Source organism: Onychomys torridus, chromosome 2 (assembly GCF_903995425.1).
Source record: "Onychomys torridus chromosome 2, mOncTor1.1, whole genome shotgun sequence".
In the NCBI taxonomy this organism is placed as follows: domain Eukaryota; kingdom Metazoa; phylum Chordata; class Mammalia; order Rodentia; family Cricetidae; genus Onychomys; species Onychomys torridus.
Window position 1 is genome coordinate 30,862,485 of NC_050444.1, and position 17,625 is coordinate 30,880,109.

Consider the following 17,625-nt stretch of genomic DNA (forward strand, 5'->3'; position numbering starts at 1 on the left):
AAGAGTCTATTCTATTTTCTTCATCCCCAAATTCTTGGTGTTTAACTGATGATGCATGTATGACCCCAAAGTTGTGTTTTCTATACATAGTTTCAGCTCATGTCTCCTTGATCTTCTCCTGTCTGTATTTTTAAAGCCAACCTTATAAGAGTGTTTTGTAAACCAAGTAAGGAGATAAATTAAACAGTCATAGTTTGTCAAAGATGACCAAATAAAGGGACATTGTACCATTTGCTGCTCGTTTTAGCTTTCAGACAGGATCTGGAAATAACTGGATAATATTTTTTAAAAATTTATTTATCTAGGATACTTTCAATCTACTAACAATTTACACACATACTGAATAATTCTAATTACTACACTAAGTCAATATCTTCATAATATACCAATAAATGTATATATTTAAAAAATATGTGGCATTTTCTAGCTTAACTGACCATTCAATCTATTGATGAGAAAGACCAAGCTTGGTAATGTCCAAAGGTCATAGTAATTGTTTCATTATATCATATTATTCATTGTTTTGAATTGTATTGATATGCCAATGATGTTTATAGTACCCTTGAGATTCTTTTAGCTCTGCCATTTGTTTATTAATAATGTTTTTAATTTATAATATAATTACATAGTTTCCTCCTTGACTTTCCTCTCTCCCTCCATACTGCCATGGATGTCTCACCTTGCTCTCTTTCAAATTGCATAGATACATTATACATAGATTTCTTAATCTATAAATACAATCTACTTTAAGCATCAGTCATTGTGGTGATTAATCTATATTGTCAAGTTGAAGGGATTTAGAATCACCAAAGAAGCAAATCTTTGACCATCTCTATGAGGGAGTTGGACATGTAACAAATTGAAGTGGGAGGATCACCTCTAAATGAAGGAGATACCACTTCATTGGCTGCTGGCCTGGAGAACCTAAAAAGAAGAGAAGTTGACAGGAAGCTTGTCTATCTCGCTCTGCTTCCTAGTTGTGGATTAAAGATTGTTACCAGTGATCATTCGTCCATTCCTTCCCTGCCATGCATGGTGTATCTCTCTCACTGTAAGCTCAAAGAAGTTGTTTGGTCAGGTAGTTTGTCAAGCAAAGAGAAAATGAACTAATTAAGTCATTCACTGGAACACATCTCAGAGATTGGAGTTTTTGTAAAAATATCTACTTGGCAAAACTGGAATGGGTAGAGAACAGAACCCATCACAGATCTCATTCTTTTACAAGGAACTCATCTACAACTGAAGAGAAGACAGCTTTTTTTCATTTATGCTGCTATGAAATATACACTGCAAAGATTATGTCAGGCTTCTTCAGACATGTATGTGTCTTTCATTCTGTGACATGATTATGTGCAAGGTCACAGGTCACCTATGACTTAAGTGAGGATTGTCTTATTTGGCCAATTATTTATTGTTTGGAATGGGTGAGAAGGAATAGAAAGGCATAAACTCCTCAAACAGTTTTGAAATCTAAGACTTCCAGAATCAGAAAGAAGAGAGATAAATGTGTATACTAAAGTTGTCTCCTGTTTCATGTAGTCAGGGGCAGCTGCCTATGGAGCAGTGTCTCCTATATTTGGGGTGAGTATTCTGATCTTTATTGAATTAGTTATATTGACCTAGTTTTTTATTCATTGAAAAATCTCTTTGACTTATTTTTCATAGCTTAAGATACTTACTTTTTCTAATTAGGATTTGAGTATGGCTGTGTATACCTCTTATCATACATGTCCAAATCTGTATGTCAATAATGTTTTGAATATGCACATGTGGATCCATTTGATCATTGATTCAAGTGTAGGATAATGTAAGAGGAACACATCAGGATATGGAGAAAATATAAGCTAGAAATGGAAGCTGGGATGTAACAGGAAGTAGAAACTTCAAAAGATTTCTTGGGCAATTCTATCTTGCAGAAGTTGAAGATTAGCATTTAATATACACACACACACAAACACACACACACACACACACACACACACACACACACACACACACCCTTAGACAATTCACATATTTTTGAAGAAGATAATCTGTGGCTGAGTATAAATAAAATGCTGCATTTTGACATATCATTAAGAATTCAATGTAATGTGTGTTAGGAACTTTGCATTATCCAATGATGTCATTTTCTTTTATGTAAACATTGTTTTGAGATTATTTCTCAGGGGAGTCTTGGCCCTGGAAGAGATGGGAATGGACGGGAGGGGATGGGGGAAGGTGGGTGTGGGGCGGTAGGGGGGAGGACAGGGGAACCCATGGCTGATGTGTAAAATTAAAACACAAATATAATAAAAAATAAAAAAAATAAAAGGAAACAGAAATTGTCTCCTTAGTTGGTTAAAAAAAAGAGATTATTTCTCTATCTAATCATTGACACTACTCTCTCTTTGAACTATGTCACAAACTAACTCATAGCTAAAGATACTTCTGTACATAAGGGAATAACCACAGAGAAAAACATTCAGAAGTCTCTAAGGGAAGGGAAATTTTCTTTGAATATAAGTTCCTGTGGGAAAATTATCCCAGTCACTTACTTTTATAGGAGTGGAGAAGTTTTGTGTGCTTATTTCCTTGCTTGATGATACATTTTCACTGGAGAACCAAAATCTCATCTCTCTAAGGGCTGGGTATATAAAGATAGAATCACAGCATTTCTTTCCTATACAGGCTGTATAATATTTCCAGTCATGAGGCTCTTACAAATGCTTACATCAAGTTGATGTATTTTTGGGGGACAGATAATAAAATTAAGAATCATTTGCCAAAATTTGAAAGTGGTGTTAGTATTAGAGAGCAAAGTGATACATTTGAAGACAACAATCAAAGTTGAATCTCCCGTTTTGAGAACTGGAAATGCAGCAATGTTAAGAATCAGTGGATAGAACAGAATCCACAGAAAGTGGAGCCTGCACAGAAGGTATTTCAAGTTTGCTCTCTTTTCCCATTAACAACCGTGCCCTAATGACTGAGATTCAGCTGATTTTATTGTCTGAAGATAAAAGGCATCCAATCATCTCCTCACTGGCATCTCTAATGAGCTGGGGTTATTTTACCTCTTAGCTTACATGTGAAAATCAATAGAATAAGCTCACCCTTTAGCTTTCAGTCAAGTCTGGACACATCGGAGTGAGGAAGAACAGTTTATTTGTGGTCCCCTCACATACAAGGAAGATCCTGTAGTGGTTATTTTCCCCTCACCTTTGCTTGACCTGAAAAATTTTAATAAGATCTGAAATATCTCAGGCTTGACCTTCCACTGTCAAACAGCAATCAAGATGCCATGTTTAAAAACTGACATTAAAGCAGAAAACACATATGCTAAGCAATGCCACATAGAATGAATATTTCCCAGTAATTTGTAGTGAAAGGGTTGTTACATAGTGCAAATACAAGTTTAAAATATGGACAATTAGCAAATTCATATGAATGTTTCTGGGGTCTTTTGGCTTTGGAATAAAAACTAACACATATCTTTAAAATTTGGTTACAGCATTAAAACAAATCAATTTATATATGTCTTCATATTAACATAAAATTACATGTTCATAAATGTAACGTTTTTCATTTACTATTAATCCCAGATTATTTGGTGCTCCCAAGTGGTTTTGTATTTACTGTATGCAGTTCTATCAAGTGGAAGATTGAAGGGAAGTGAGATTTCTAGCACAACAGTTAGGGTGTTTGGCCGTCTGATAACCAGAGTAGGTCAGCTCAGGCTTTCTCTCGACCATTGCCGGTAGTCTACAGTGGAGGTATCATTGTGGATTTCAGCAACCTCTCTAGCACTTTGATTCTTCCTGTTCTCATGTGGTCTTCATTTATCATGGTCCGTTATTCCTTGTTCTCCCTTTCTGTTCTTGGTCTAGCTGGGATCTGCTGCTCCCCTAAGCTCTCTTTCCTGTGACCCTTGCCCTCCATTTCCCCCACTCACATCCAGGTTGCTCATGTAGATCTCATTCGTCTCTCTGTCACTGGGTGCTCCCTGGGTCTTTCTTAGGGTCCTGTTTTCTTTTCTTTTTTGAGCTGAGGATTGAATCCAGGACCTTGTGCTTGCTAGGCAAGCACTCTACCAATCCCTAGGGTCCTGTTTTCTATGTAGCCTCCCTGGAGTTGCGAGTAGCAGTCTAGTAGTATAGTCATCTTTGTTTTACATCTAGTATCCTCCTATGAGTGAGTACATGTTTGTAGAAATCTCATCCAATGACTGAGGGAAGCAGATGCAGAGATCCATGGCCAGGCCCCAGGTGGAGCTCCAGGAGTCCAATCGGCTGTATTATTGAGAAATGTTGAGAGCATATTTGGGAAAAGCACAGGGACAAATAGCCAAACTAATGGAAACACATGAACTATGAGCCAATAGCTGAGGAGCCCCCAACTGGATCAGGCCCTCTGGATAAGCGAGACAGTTGAATAGCTTGAACTGTTTGGGAGGCCCCCAGGCAGTGGGACCAGGACCTGTCCTTAGTGCATGAGCTGGCTGTTTGGAACCTGGAGCCTATGCAGGGACACTTTGCTCAGTCTGGAAGGAGGGGACTGGACTTTCCTGGACTGAATCTACCAGGCTGAGCTGAATCCCCAGGGGAGTCCTTGCCCTGGAGGAGATGGGAATGGGGGTGGTCTGGGGGGAAGGCATGGTGAGGAAGGACAGGGAAATTTGTGGCTGATGTGTAAATTAAATTAAATTATAAAATTTATATATATGTATATATATACACACACATGTATATATATATATATATATATATATATATATAAAATTTAAAAGGAGAAAAACAAGGGAGGTGTTTTTTATTTAATATGAGCAATATTTTTAAAAGAAAATATCACTATGTGTTTAAGAATTGTAAAATTAATGCTTAGCTGTAGTTTGAAGGAGGTCAGAGAACCAAAGATTTTTCTATGATTAAAGCTTAGATGCTTTACTGTGCAAACATTATTTAAATGTGTATAATGTGTAGCTTTTCAGGTGGCCACATGCTTTACACCTCCGGTATCCTAGTAGCCTGTGGTATCTGACACTTGGAGTGGTTATTTTATTGAAGACTGTGGTAGGTTATTGGTTAACAGTGATAATGTAGAGAACTGCATACAGTAAGTTTTAAATGTGCCCATAAAGACATGTAAAAGTGCACCCTGCTGGGCACTCTACTGTTCATGCTGAGGTTTAAACACTGAATGGACTTCCCAGGGGATTTGCACTTTCACAAGTACTTAATGCAGCCTTAGGTGTCTCAGGGACATTAGGAACTGTCCACTGAATATCCTTTTTAAGGGAACTTAACAATGACTTAGTTCTACCTCTCTTAAAATATGGGATTCATGTTTTTCTCCCTTAAAATTTAGTGTTCCTTGAGGTAGTCAGGAAGAGGAGAGAATGAGAGTATCCCAGGCCAGGTACAATGTAGCTGAGGGCAATGTTGCCTGTGGTGCTTTGTTGGTGCCTTTTAACCCACACAATGGGCTACAATTGAAACTCCAAAGCTATTAAATCATGGGCTTTCACTGTAAGCTTTCATTATAAAAAGATTCTATGAACTTTTGATGATTTACCCCTCTGAGTGAAAGGTTCCTTTCTAAATCCCAGCATCCTGTAGGTATAGCTAATTCCAGGATTAGAACTCAGACCTTAGATTCATTCCTTCTGAAAAGCTGTTATGATTGCATTTTGAACTAGCAGAGTTATGGACTAAACCAATCCAAGTTAAACCTACAAGGTATAGACAGAAATTATTTTAGGAGTATGAATGAAAAAAAAAACTATATATAGGATCTAAGATAGTTTAATAATATATACTTAAATTCATAGACAAATAGTTCAAACAAGAGAAGTTACAGTAACATTGTCTCTTGAGATTATTATACATATCTGGAAAATAAAAAGCAAAACTCTTAGGCTATTCCAGTCAGGGTGAGTATGTTTACATTGTGGTAACAAACAAAAAATGGTCTTCAGCAAACATTTTTTTTTTATTTCTTTTTCACAAAATCTTGGCCATCCTGTAGACATCTGTCTTGTATTTTTAGTGACCCAAGTTTGCCTGACTCTCAATGGATGATTGTCCTCTTTGTGCCCATGACATGGGTTGGAACATCTTGGGGGTTTCATGTAGAGTAATAACAGCACCTGTAAATAAGTCATCACTTTCACGTGTTTCCCTGCACAAGTGGATAGGGAAGTGCAGTAATCTCTCTTTCCTAATCTTATCACAGGTGAAGGAGGAGAAGAACTGTAAATGGAGATAAACATTCCAAAGACTTGCAGCATGAAGATGACAGAATTGTGTGTGGAAAATCCACACACTTTAGGGCCATTGACAATGTATATTACTGAATTAACAACACTCATTTCAAATAATTTTTTTTTTTTTTACTGAAATTACTTTCAATGATTTCTTTATAAAAATCCATGATAATTTTTGAAAAACCCATGCAAATACAGACATTTATACAGTTTTGTATTCCATTAAATATTTAAATGGCATTTCAATATTTAAAATAAAATCCATACACTAATTTCATTATTGTCACAGGCAGAATATTATATTACTGAAAAGTGCTCAATAAGATTGATTTGTGTTCTCTATAAAATGTAGTCTCCACTGACCGCTTGCCAGGCTGGCTCACAAGAGCCTTTCAAACCACAAACGATGCTGCGGTCCTCACAAAGCCATGCTTGCAATACTTACACTGGGCTTTGAAACACTACAAAATATCAATGGACAGTTCACAGCCAATACCTATCCAGCCATATGCACTTTGCTGTAAATCGCTTGAAGTAGCTATTAGTGTAAATCAAAGCATTAGTGGGTTTTACTTTTTCCCTTTGCCTGTCTACAATATCCATAAACAAACAGTATATCTCAGTGTTCATTGAAAAAAAATATTACTACTTGATAAACCTTTAGTGACTATAATTTAATCCCCTATCCCCTTTTAAATAAACTCCATCAATACCATTCATTATTAATGAAAGGTAGGATGATTCCTGGATGAAGTTGTAGTCCAGGCTGTGAATCGATACCTCTGACCATGTCTGTTTCATTATTGACAACGTCTACCCACACTTACTCTTATAATTAAGTTTTAGTTCAACATCTAACTTTTTGTCAGTGTTTGAAAGGGCTATATTGCGCTCTTAATTTCAGCTGCTGTTTCATCTTTCTCAGTAGGTGCCTATTTTATAGTTAAAGGTCACACTCATTTGTCTGCTCCAACAAAGGCAGCCCTTAAAGTTGGATGTGGTTTTGACAGACAGTGGTCCCTATAAGTGATGGCCTTAAGGACAGAGCTGGCACTGGGAGACAGTCACCACAGCAAGGGGAATAACAGATAACAAATCATGCCACCATTTTTCCTCCTGGCGTGATTGACGACAGCACAGCGGGTGTAACTTTTCAATGTCCTCAGATTAAAAACCCCTCAAACAAATGAGTTCTGAAAATACTGTCCAGAGGCATTAAAGGGAGCTGCTAGACTCAAAATGCTTTTAAAAAATAGGATTTCTTCACACACACACACACACACACACACACACACACACACACACACACAATTTAAAGCCACTGAATGCAATTATCTAATTTTCAATGACATTTTGCATGTGATGCCACAAAGAGGGCTGCGTATTCTACAGTGTTGCATAACCAATGTGAATCTTTCCAGACAGAACTGAATGTAACTTTGCAAAACACAAATAATAGCATTGTAGAGGCAAAGGTTCTTGTTTGTCAAGGTAGCATTCATTTCAGTACACTACAGATTATATAAAGTATTCCTTATGTGACATATGGTCTAACTGAATGGTAGAAATAAGAATCCTTAAATGACTGAACTCTAGCTATATGTTAAATTACCTACATACTTTTTTGGCTCACTATAAAGTTTCTCAAAGCAATTGCAAAAGTAAAATACAAATATTTCTGCTTTACATATTAGTCCTACAGTTCCTGCTGTATTATGGTATTGAATAATATTTTGTTGGCTAAAAAACATAGAACACAAATTTTATACCTTTGGTTTATTTCTTCTGCTAGTGTAATTATTTATAATACTACATGTAGATAAGTATAACATAAAGTTCTATTTTGTGTTCTATATGTTATATATGTCTATTCCTATTTATATCCATAGATTTGTGTGTATAAGCCATGAGCAAAGGGTAACATGGACTTGGATATTTCAGCCATTTTAACAGCTTTTGCTGGAGCAGTTTCACTGGCTGTGAAGTGTGACTATGGGCATTACACCAAGCAGTTGCAAGATGAAAATTCAAATTTGTGTACATATAGGTCTGTACTGATCTACATAGAATCTCGTGGAAATTCCAACTTCATAAACAATTGGTTGTGATCCAACAGCATATAAGGGTTGTAAAAAGAATCATCAATAATAAAGTGTTTCTGACTGTTCATTGACTTAAAATTACTTCAAAATTAAGTGATAATGAATCTGAGTGGGTTCTGGTAGTGCTTGTTTACGTTGCATCCTGTGATGTCAGTGTCTCCTTGGTTCATGAACTCCCAACGAGCAATCATTGCTGTTTGCACATCCTCATGCCAAGTAACATCAGGGAAGACTGCCAGAAACATGTTGGTTAAGATTCAAGACTACCCGGAAGCAGAGCCAGGTGGATCTCTGTGAGTTCGAGGCCAGCCTGGTCTACAGAGTGAGATCCAGAAAAGGCACAAAGCCACACAGAGAAACCCTGTCTCAAAAAAACAAAAGAAAAAAAAAAAAGGTTTAAGATTACTATATGATTGAACTGTTTTAATGTTTTAACATATATATATGTAAGATATGTACTATATCTTACTTTTTAAGACTCATAATGGCTTAATTTTAGAAAATAGAATTGTAATACAGTCCTATCGTCATTCTTCAGCATCAAATTAGTCTATCTTTGGGTTGTATTACGTTATGGAGTTTGGTTTGAAAAGTCGCTGCTTGTATTACTGATGGGTTTCACACACACACAAAATTAAATAAATTTTGTCTTGATATTAGGACAGAATCTCCAACAATTCCTAAAAATTTGCACTTCTACCATTTTGAACTAGACTTTTCTTTGAAGTAGTATCCTTGGCAATGTTGATCATAAAATTAAACAACTGGACCACTTTGAAAATTATTGAGATTGTTCCATGCTTTGTAGGATCAAATATTCAGACAAGATTTACTCATTTTTAAAAAATAAACAAGTACATCCTTTCAATTAATGAACACATTTGCTTTTATCCTCTCAATAAATCTTAAAATTGTATGTACATAAAGGGATTGCCTTAGAATATTTTTTATGATTTTTTTATCAGTAAATGTTTAGCTTGTATACTTTTAATATAGCTATATACTGAGGGCAGCATACATATTTCTCAGAGGAAAGCTTTGGGGAAGACTCATTAGGATATCACTTATTTTATAAGCACAAGAACCAGAGTTTCTGCTCCAGAACTCAGGTAAAAAACTAGGCATGCTGTCCTGTGCTTCCAATGCCACCAATGGAAAGGCAGAGTCAGGAAAACCCAGTGGTTTGCTGGCCAGCCAGTCTAGAGATTCAGTCTCACAGGAGATGGACGTGGGCAGAATTCCTAAGGATCACCTGACAAATATATAAACTCAACTTACTGAGTTCATTTTTGTTGGTTGTGTGTATACAGTTGCAGAGCTAACCACTTTGGACTGGACAACAAATAAGGGGCTTATTCTTGAGTAAAGCTCATTCTCCATCCTAGCTGCCATCAGCTGCCTATTGTCCTTTGTCTAAGGGTGGGAATCCATAAACATTTCCCTTTCCATGTTAACATGTTTATTATTATATAAAACTCACAACAACTGCATTTGGATGCTTTTAGTATTACTAACAAGGTTCATTGTAAATGTTTTGAAAGTATGACATCACAATTATAATCCTGCTGTGCAAATGTGGCAGTTGTGTTTTTCTTCAGGCATCACTTGCTTGATTCAAACCAACTTTTCTCTCCTTTATATTCTCAATAAAGCTGTGGTTCTCAATAGCAGATGATCTTCACAGTACAGCCATGTCTTACTCAGGATTACCTATCAGGCTGGAAGCTTTCTCCATTGTCCTAAGTGGATGGAGTAGATGTAGCTACTGGCATCATGTGTGTGGTATACTGAGATGCTACTATGTGTTTTACAGCACATATGATGGTCTCCCTAGAATAGCAAATTATTAAATCTAACTGCTGCTCATATTATAATTAAAGAACCCTGTCTTGGATTCCAAGTTTCAAGATGGTCTTATCCTGCAAACCACAGGCCTTGGAATGTGCAGTGTGATGAACTGAGGATTCTCCACACTTAACACTTACCCCACTGGCTTCAACCACCTCCAACACCTGGCTGACTTGTTCTATGTTTCTTATTAATAGTAATTTCCTACAGGAATGATGTGGGAGGGTGTGGACCTCCCGGCATGCCTGTCATCCGAGACAAGCTCCCATGTGATTCTGATATCACCCTTTCCTCCCAACAATTTAGCTAACACTATAATTTAGGAGATCTGAAAACAGTGATTGTCCAGGTACATTGATTTACACCCTTCTCCTCCTTATCTCCTCCCTGAAATTTACCACTTATTTGGCCATAGCTACTTGTGAAAAATATACAATGTCTCCAGTTAAAATTCTCTATTTACAAAGTATAGATGTTTTCACTGTGTTTTGATTTAGAACAAAGAGGGAATTTATGTTCTGAGAAATCAGAGTATATATTTTTCCCTTTATCTACCTATCATCTGTCTACCTGTCATCCAACCATCTATCTATCTATCTATCTATCTATCTATCTATCTACCCACCCATCCATCTATCAATCATCTATCTGTTGTCAACATTTTCTGTTTGTGTTTCTGCATATAAATGAATTATATGTTAATTCTCCATTAAAACAAACTGTCATTTCATTGGTAAATAAATATGGCTCCTGGAAAGTTAATTTTATTAGGTTAGGAATGTAGCACAGAAGGGAAAAACAATTCCAAAAGTCGAGTTATGAAATAAGCCTAAGTCTTCACCAACAGATGAATGGAGAAAGAAAATATGGTGTTTCTACACAATTAAGTTTTATTTAGCCATAAAGAAAAATGTAACTTTATCATTTTCAGGAAAACTGTTAAAACTAAAACAAATTAAGCAAAACTAACCATTAACCTGGAAAGACAAATGTCACATTCTTTCCCTCATCTTACCTTCCATGTATGGCATATATGAATATGAAATACTATGTCTTTTAATCTATTTGTTTTTCTATGGGAAATAAGCTGGGCCTTTAGGAGGAAGACAGAGATCAGAACAAGGTGGGAAAGACAAGTGGGTATTGGTAGGGTTAATGTGGTCAAAGTACATGACAGATGTGTATGAAAATGTCACGATGAAACCCTTGTTTGTTCCCTAGCTCTTTTGCATAGGCAACTGCAAAGTCATTTTTGCCTTGACTGTTACTTTAGACCTAAATTAATAAGTAATCATTTAAAGTCTGATTGTTGTTTGAAGTTTCTTTTGAATCTTTCGAGCCTCTAAATTTCTTTAAATATTGAAGTAATAGTAGTTTGGTAAAAGTTTAATGAAACAGCACAGTTAATTCACTGAATTCTGAACTGACAATGCAGGTATGGTATAGAAGCTGACAGTTAAGTATGAGATTGAACTACATTCTGCATTATTTTTAGGTAAAATATACGATCGAATACATAGTATAAAAATACTCTTTTGATTTATGGCATTTATTTTTATTTATTCTCAATCCACATAAACTGTCAGAAGTGAAAATTCAAACATATGGGTGAATTATTTTTTTTATCTCAATATTTTGGAATCAATGTGTTCTGAAACATGCTGCCAAATTGCACGTTTTTGACTGTCTGTTCATATATTTGAGTCTCTGAACTAACTTGCAAGGATTTCAAGGTCAACTTTTAAGTATGCAGGTGTAATCTATGTGTTAGTAATAAAATATGCAACATAAAGGAAGTCTCTACCTTCACAAATTGCACTGTTTGTATAATTGTGAATGTTGAATTGTGTACTCATGACAGCTTTTAAAACTGTTTCTTTGGTGTATCTTTATAGCCACTATGATATGCTTAAGTTCCTTTTGAATTTTAAAGTAAGAATAATTTGGTAATGGTTTAATGTAACAATGTAATTCATTCATTGTAATGAATGTAATCCAGGTGTAGTATAAAAACTGACACAATTAAATATTAGATTGAACTACATGAAGCAGTAAAACTTTTAGGAAAAAAGAATATTGAATCCTAACTATTACAATTATATTGCCTAATTTAATTAATAATTTACTTCATATTTCTGGTTATTTTAGATAACATATTTTATAATATTCATATTTTAATTTTAATTACTCCAATAGGCATATTATAACTCAATATTTTCTATAGCATGCTCATGGTCAGAAGCAACATCTTATCTTATTTTAGATGTCCGTTATCACAGAATCCATCCATCCTGTAGCCTAACGTATTTGAGGTTGACCTATCAACCATCACCATCACAAACTCATATGAACATACAGAAAAATAAATGCAAGCAAACATGTATGGAGGGTGGTGGAAAAGTTTGGGGAAATGATTCTCTCCTACCTTTGTGGAATCTGTAGAATGAACTCAGGTCACCATACATGAACAGCACATGCCTTTACCTACAAAGTAGGATTGCTGGCATGGTGCCCTTCATTATTAAGAGCACAGGCATTTACCTGTACCTGGGCCTGGATGCTACCTCTACAACTTTCAAGCTGTCAGAGTGGGAGCAAGTTGCCTAAAGAATCTGCAGCTGACCTTTGCCATCTGTTCATCAGTTGTTGTATCCCTCATCTCTGAGCACAGCCGTAGGAATTCAGGGAGTTCTAATGGGGGAAGCACTAAGTTACTGGAACAGCGCTGGCATACCTTAAGAATTATCTGTCCCCCAAGTCAATACTAAGATAGTGCAAGAAGAGGAGGTCTTTTCTTTTCTCCTATCTCAATTCTTACCGCAGAAGATGGCATGTTTTGGAGTCTTGAAAATTTACTTAAAAGACATGGATACCATAGTGAATCTGTTTTCGTCCAAATTTTTGTTATTTTCTAGCCATGAGAGTTTTAATTTTCTTAAATTAAAAATTGGAATAATGTTGCAGTGTTTTATGGTTTTCCTGAGATTTTCATGAGACAATGCTCATAAAGCAGTCAATAAATACTAGCTATCATATTTACTAGATGAAAACCCTTTTGACTCAACTACACTTCCATGAAAAAAAGAAATTGTAAAAATATGTTGTTATTCAATTAAAATAAACACATTTTACTTTTAAAAAATTATAGGTTTTTGGAGGCTAATTCTCAACATTAAATCTAAAATTGATTCTTACTGAGGTTTATAAAATCCAGGTTGGAATAGTTTTTCCTCTCATTTTCATAGAACTGCATGAAAATTCTTGCAAACATAAGAGATTATCTTATTTATGCACTATAGAATGGACGCTGTCTACACAAATTTGCAATCTGATAGACTTTATGCTAATTTTGCTGTAAGTTTTATGGGCATGGTGGAGGCTTGTTAATAATTTAAAAATTTTACTTCTTCAAGTTACAAATAAGTATTACAGTAAATACTTTCCAACCTTTATCTAACATGACATCTTACCAATACAGGCATCACAAAATAAATAATTTATGAAAAATATTTATTTAAAGAGCTGTAATTTACCTTGCATTTACCATATGCCATTCATCCAAGTAGCAATATAAAATATTCATTAGAGAAACTCATTAAAACAAACTTCTATACAATGAGGTGACAGGCCAACAAAAAACATCAATCATAGCAGGGCTGTAAGTTTTTATTAGTGCATATGAGAACACTAATATTTCAAAACAGAAAATTATGAATATTTTGCTCTGGCTCTGGAATGACCAGGCTGCTACAAAGACAAATTTGATAACAGTATAACAAAGACAGGAACTGGTTTTTCTTCATTTGTTTTCATTTTAGTCAAGAAATCAGTGACAGTTCACTGAAATTTATTTTATTAATGATGAATCAACCTGATGTTATAATTAATGGAAAATCTATAGCTAATCTTAGAGGAAAAATAACTAGGCATATAATGATTTAAGCCTGGCACAGTGGAGCTATGTGTTGGTGTCCTGACTATGTGTGTGTCAGACAGAGCAATCACTGTGAACATCAGTAACACCCTAATGCACAGCAGAAGCCCCTGGGAGAATAGCAGCCTCCATTGTGCCTAAGGAGTGGTGTTTTGAAAACATCACAAAGGTTGATTCACAAAAATCTAAAGGCTACATTTGTGCTAAGTAGTAACAAATGCTAGCATTGCCAGCACTAAACAAACACACATACAACTCTATGATTCCCGTAAACCCTTAAATATGAATAACATCAGAATTCATGAGAAAAAACAAGCTCAAGTCAATACATTTCCAGGATTCACACAGCAGCATCACATGCCTCTGGATCTTCCCTATATAAACAAATTCACGATTCATTAAGAAGTTCTGTTAAATCTCTGCTTCACATTCACTGCCTTCTATTTCACTGTTGATCTGTGATTAAATGTTCTAATAAAATTAACTGGCTTTACTACAAACAGAACATCTGGAGCTATGTTTAATTTCATGTCAAACACACACAGGAAACACCTGTCTAGGTGAAGTAATTTTTAGAGAAAAATTGACATTAATCCATCTGTTTTGGAAAATGGTGTCATGGTTGTCACATTAAAAGGTAATATCAACAAACACAGAAACCCTAAATTGCTTTGGAGCGTACGTTTTCTAAAATTAACAAAAATTGTTTATCCAAATGTTATCATGTCAGTATTACTTGTACTGAATAATAAGAGGGCTTCTTCCTGACATCAGCAACTTGCAGGGCCTGTCCTTTAAATGTCCAGATGTTCAGTTACTCTCTGTATTTAAAGGATTAAAAACACTGGCATGATTCCTTATCGACGTTTCCATGCCAACATAAAGTTGACACCATCCACTGATATGATAGGCAGGATCTACATGCAATTAAATATGTAGAATTTCCTCAGAATATTGTACATAATTTCAATAAACAAGCATATTTTTTGTTTTGTTTTTAGATATTAAATGCTCAGAAGTTTATGAAGCTCACAGCTTTTCCTAATAGGAAGTTAGGTGTATCCAAAGGAAGCCTGATGGTGGAATTGCTGGATGCTGTAATCTTTGTTTTAGGTTTATTATTATTATTATTATTATTTTTTTTTTTTAGGTATATATGTGTTGTCTGTTTGTGGGTCTGTGTATATGTGTGGGTATGCCCAGTATAGCTGAGGAGAGGATGTTTGATCTCTAGAGCTGACACTATGGGGGACTGTTATTCACCCATGTGGACAGGAGGATCTAAACCCCAATTCTCTGAAAAAGCAGCATGCACTGTTAACAACCGAGCTGTCTTTCCAGCTCTCTTTATAATCTTTTCAATTTTAATTAGATTTTCTTCATAACTCTCAACTCATTGATTTAGAAAAATGTTTTCTCTAATCCATCTCTCACTCATGTGTGTGTGTGTGTGTGTGTGTTTGTATGTGTGTGTGTGTGTGTGTGTGTGTTTGTGTGTGTGTGTGAAGAATAGGTAAACATAAATAATAGTTTACAACAGAATAGGTAAACAAAAATAGTTTACAACAATGTGTATGTTTTGAGAGTCACACTGTTTCATCATTCTTAAAAGGTTGATCAAAGCTGAGAATGTGGCTTAACAGTAGATCATTTGCTCGACATATGTCAGGTCTTTTTTGGATTCCAAGTATCACCAAAAGAAAGGAAAAAAAGAGAGAGAGAGAATGAGTTGCTTAAAAGTATATATAATATATAAAACTGAAATAATAACAACAAAAGAGAAAAGAGCCAGGCATCTTGACTAAGCTCATCCAACATATCTAGGCTACAGGAGGTATTATGCCAATATGTACCAAACACTCTTAGTAGGGGAAACCTATGTAAACATTTCCATAGGTATGTATCAAAAGACGAAATGTGAATATTTAGTAAGTGCATGAAGGGGGCACAGTCTATAGGCACTATCAGCAAGTTGTGGATCTGTGTATTTTGAAAATCCATCTGACTTACTTCTCAGTATGTTGTACATAAAAAGAATACTTTATTTTCCTTAAGAAAATGTTGAAATAAATCAGTGTTCCAGGAAGACAGCCCTTGACCCCTACTTGCTGTTCAACATGGCAGTGCCTTTCACGGTACTTATGTTTGTAATCCTAGGATATAGTCATCAATGAATTTCTTGCACAGTTTTTTGAAGAACAGCATTGTCAGTGCATTTTATTGAGGAATTACCAAAGCTTTGGTTTTTAAGAATTTAGCAAGTAGTATCAAATAATATAGATTTACTCACTAAACAAAACAATAGGATAAAAAGCTTAGAAAAAGTAAATTAAAATTGAAATTAATGCCAATTCATGCAGCTGCTATGCAATAATATTGAAAACTTAGACAGCAAACTGGCACACTTAAAAAGTGTGCAATCAGAAATGTTTTTGGCTTTGGGGACTCCATGATCTTTGTCACCACAATCAAATGTTTAACACTGGTTAGTTAATTACTGGTGCAGCTGTACTTTATAGTTCTGTGTGACAGAGATTTTTATGTTGTTTACTTCTATTCAGATAGAGAGAAGGAGCACAGAGGGGAAAGTTTGGGCTGGCTCTTTAGGGGTAAATTCTAGACAAAGTAGTGAGAGATGTTTAAAAAAGGAGAGATTGAGCAGTCTAGTCATCTTTGTTTTACATCTAGTATCCTCCTATGAGTGAGTACATACCATGTTCATCCTTCTGAGTCTGGGTTACCTCACTCAGGATGATTTTTTTCTAGATCCATCCATTTGCCTGCAAACCTCATGATGTCATTGTTTTTCTCTGCTGAGTAGTACTCCATTGTGTATATGTACCATATTTTCTTTATCCATTCTTCAGTTGAAGGGCATCTAGGTTGTTTCCAGGTTCTGGCTATTACAAACAATGCTGATATGAACATAGATGAGCAAATGCCCTTGTGGTATGATTGAGCATTCCTTGGGTATATGCCCAAGAGTGCTACAGCTGGGTCTTGGGGGAGATGGATTCCCAAAATTCTAAAGAAGCACCATATTGATTTCCAAAGTGGCTGTACAAGCTTGCATTCCCACCAGCAGTGGAGGAGAGTTCCCTGTGCTCCACATCCTCTCCAGCATAAGCTGTCTTCTGTGGTTTTGATCTTAGCAACTCTGACAGGTGTAAGGTGGTATCTCAGAGTCGTTTTGATTTGCATTTCCCAGATAATTAGGGATGTTGAGCAATTCCTTAAATATCTTTCAGCCATTTGAACTTCCTCTGTGGAGAATTCTCTGCTACACAACTCCAGGGAGGCTACCTAGAAAACAAGACCTTAGGAAAGACCCAGGGATCACCCAATGACAGAGAAATGGATGAGATCTACATATTCAATCTGGACAACAGTGGGAGTAATGAAGGGCAAGATTTGAGGGAAAGAAAGCTTAGGGGAGCAGGAGATCCCAGCTGGATCAAGTACAGAAAGGGAGAACAAGGAATAACAGACCATGATAA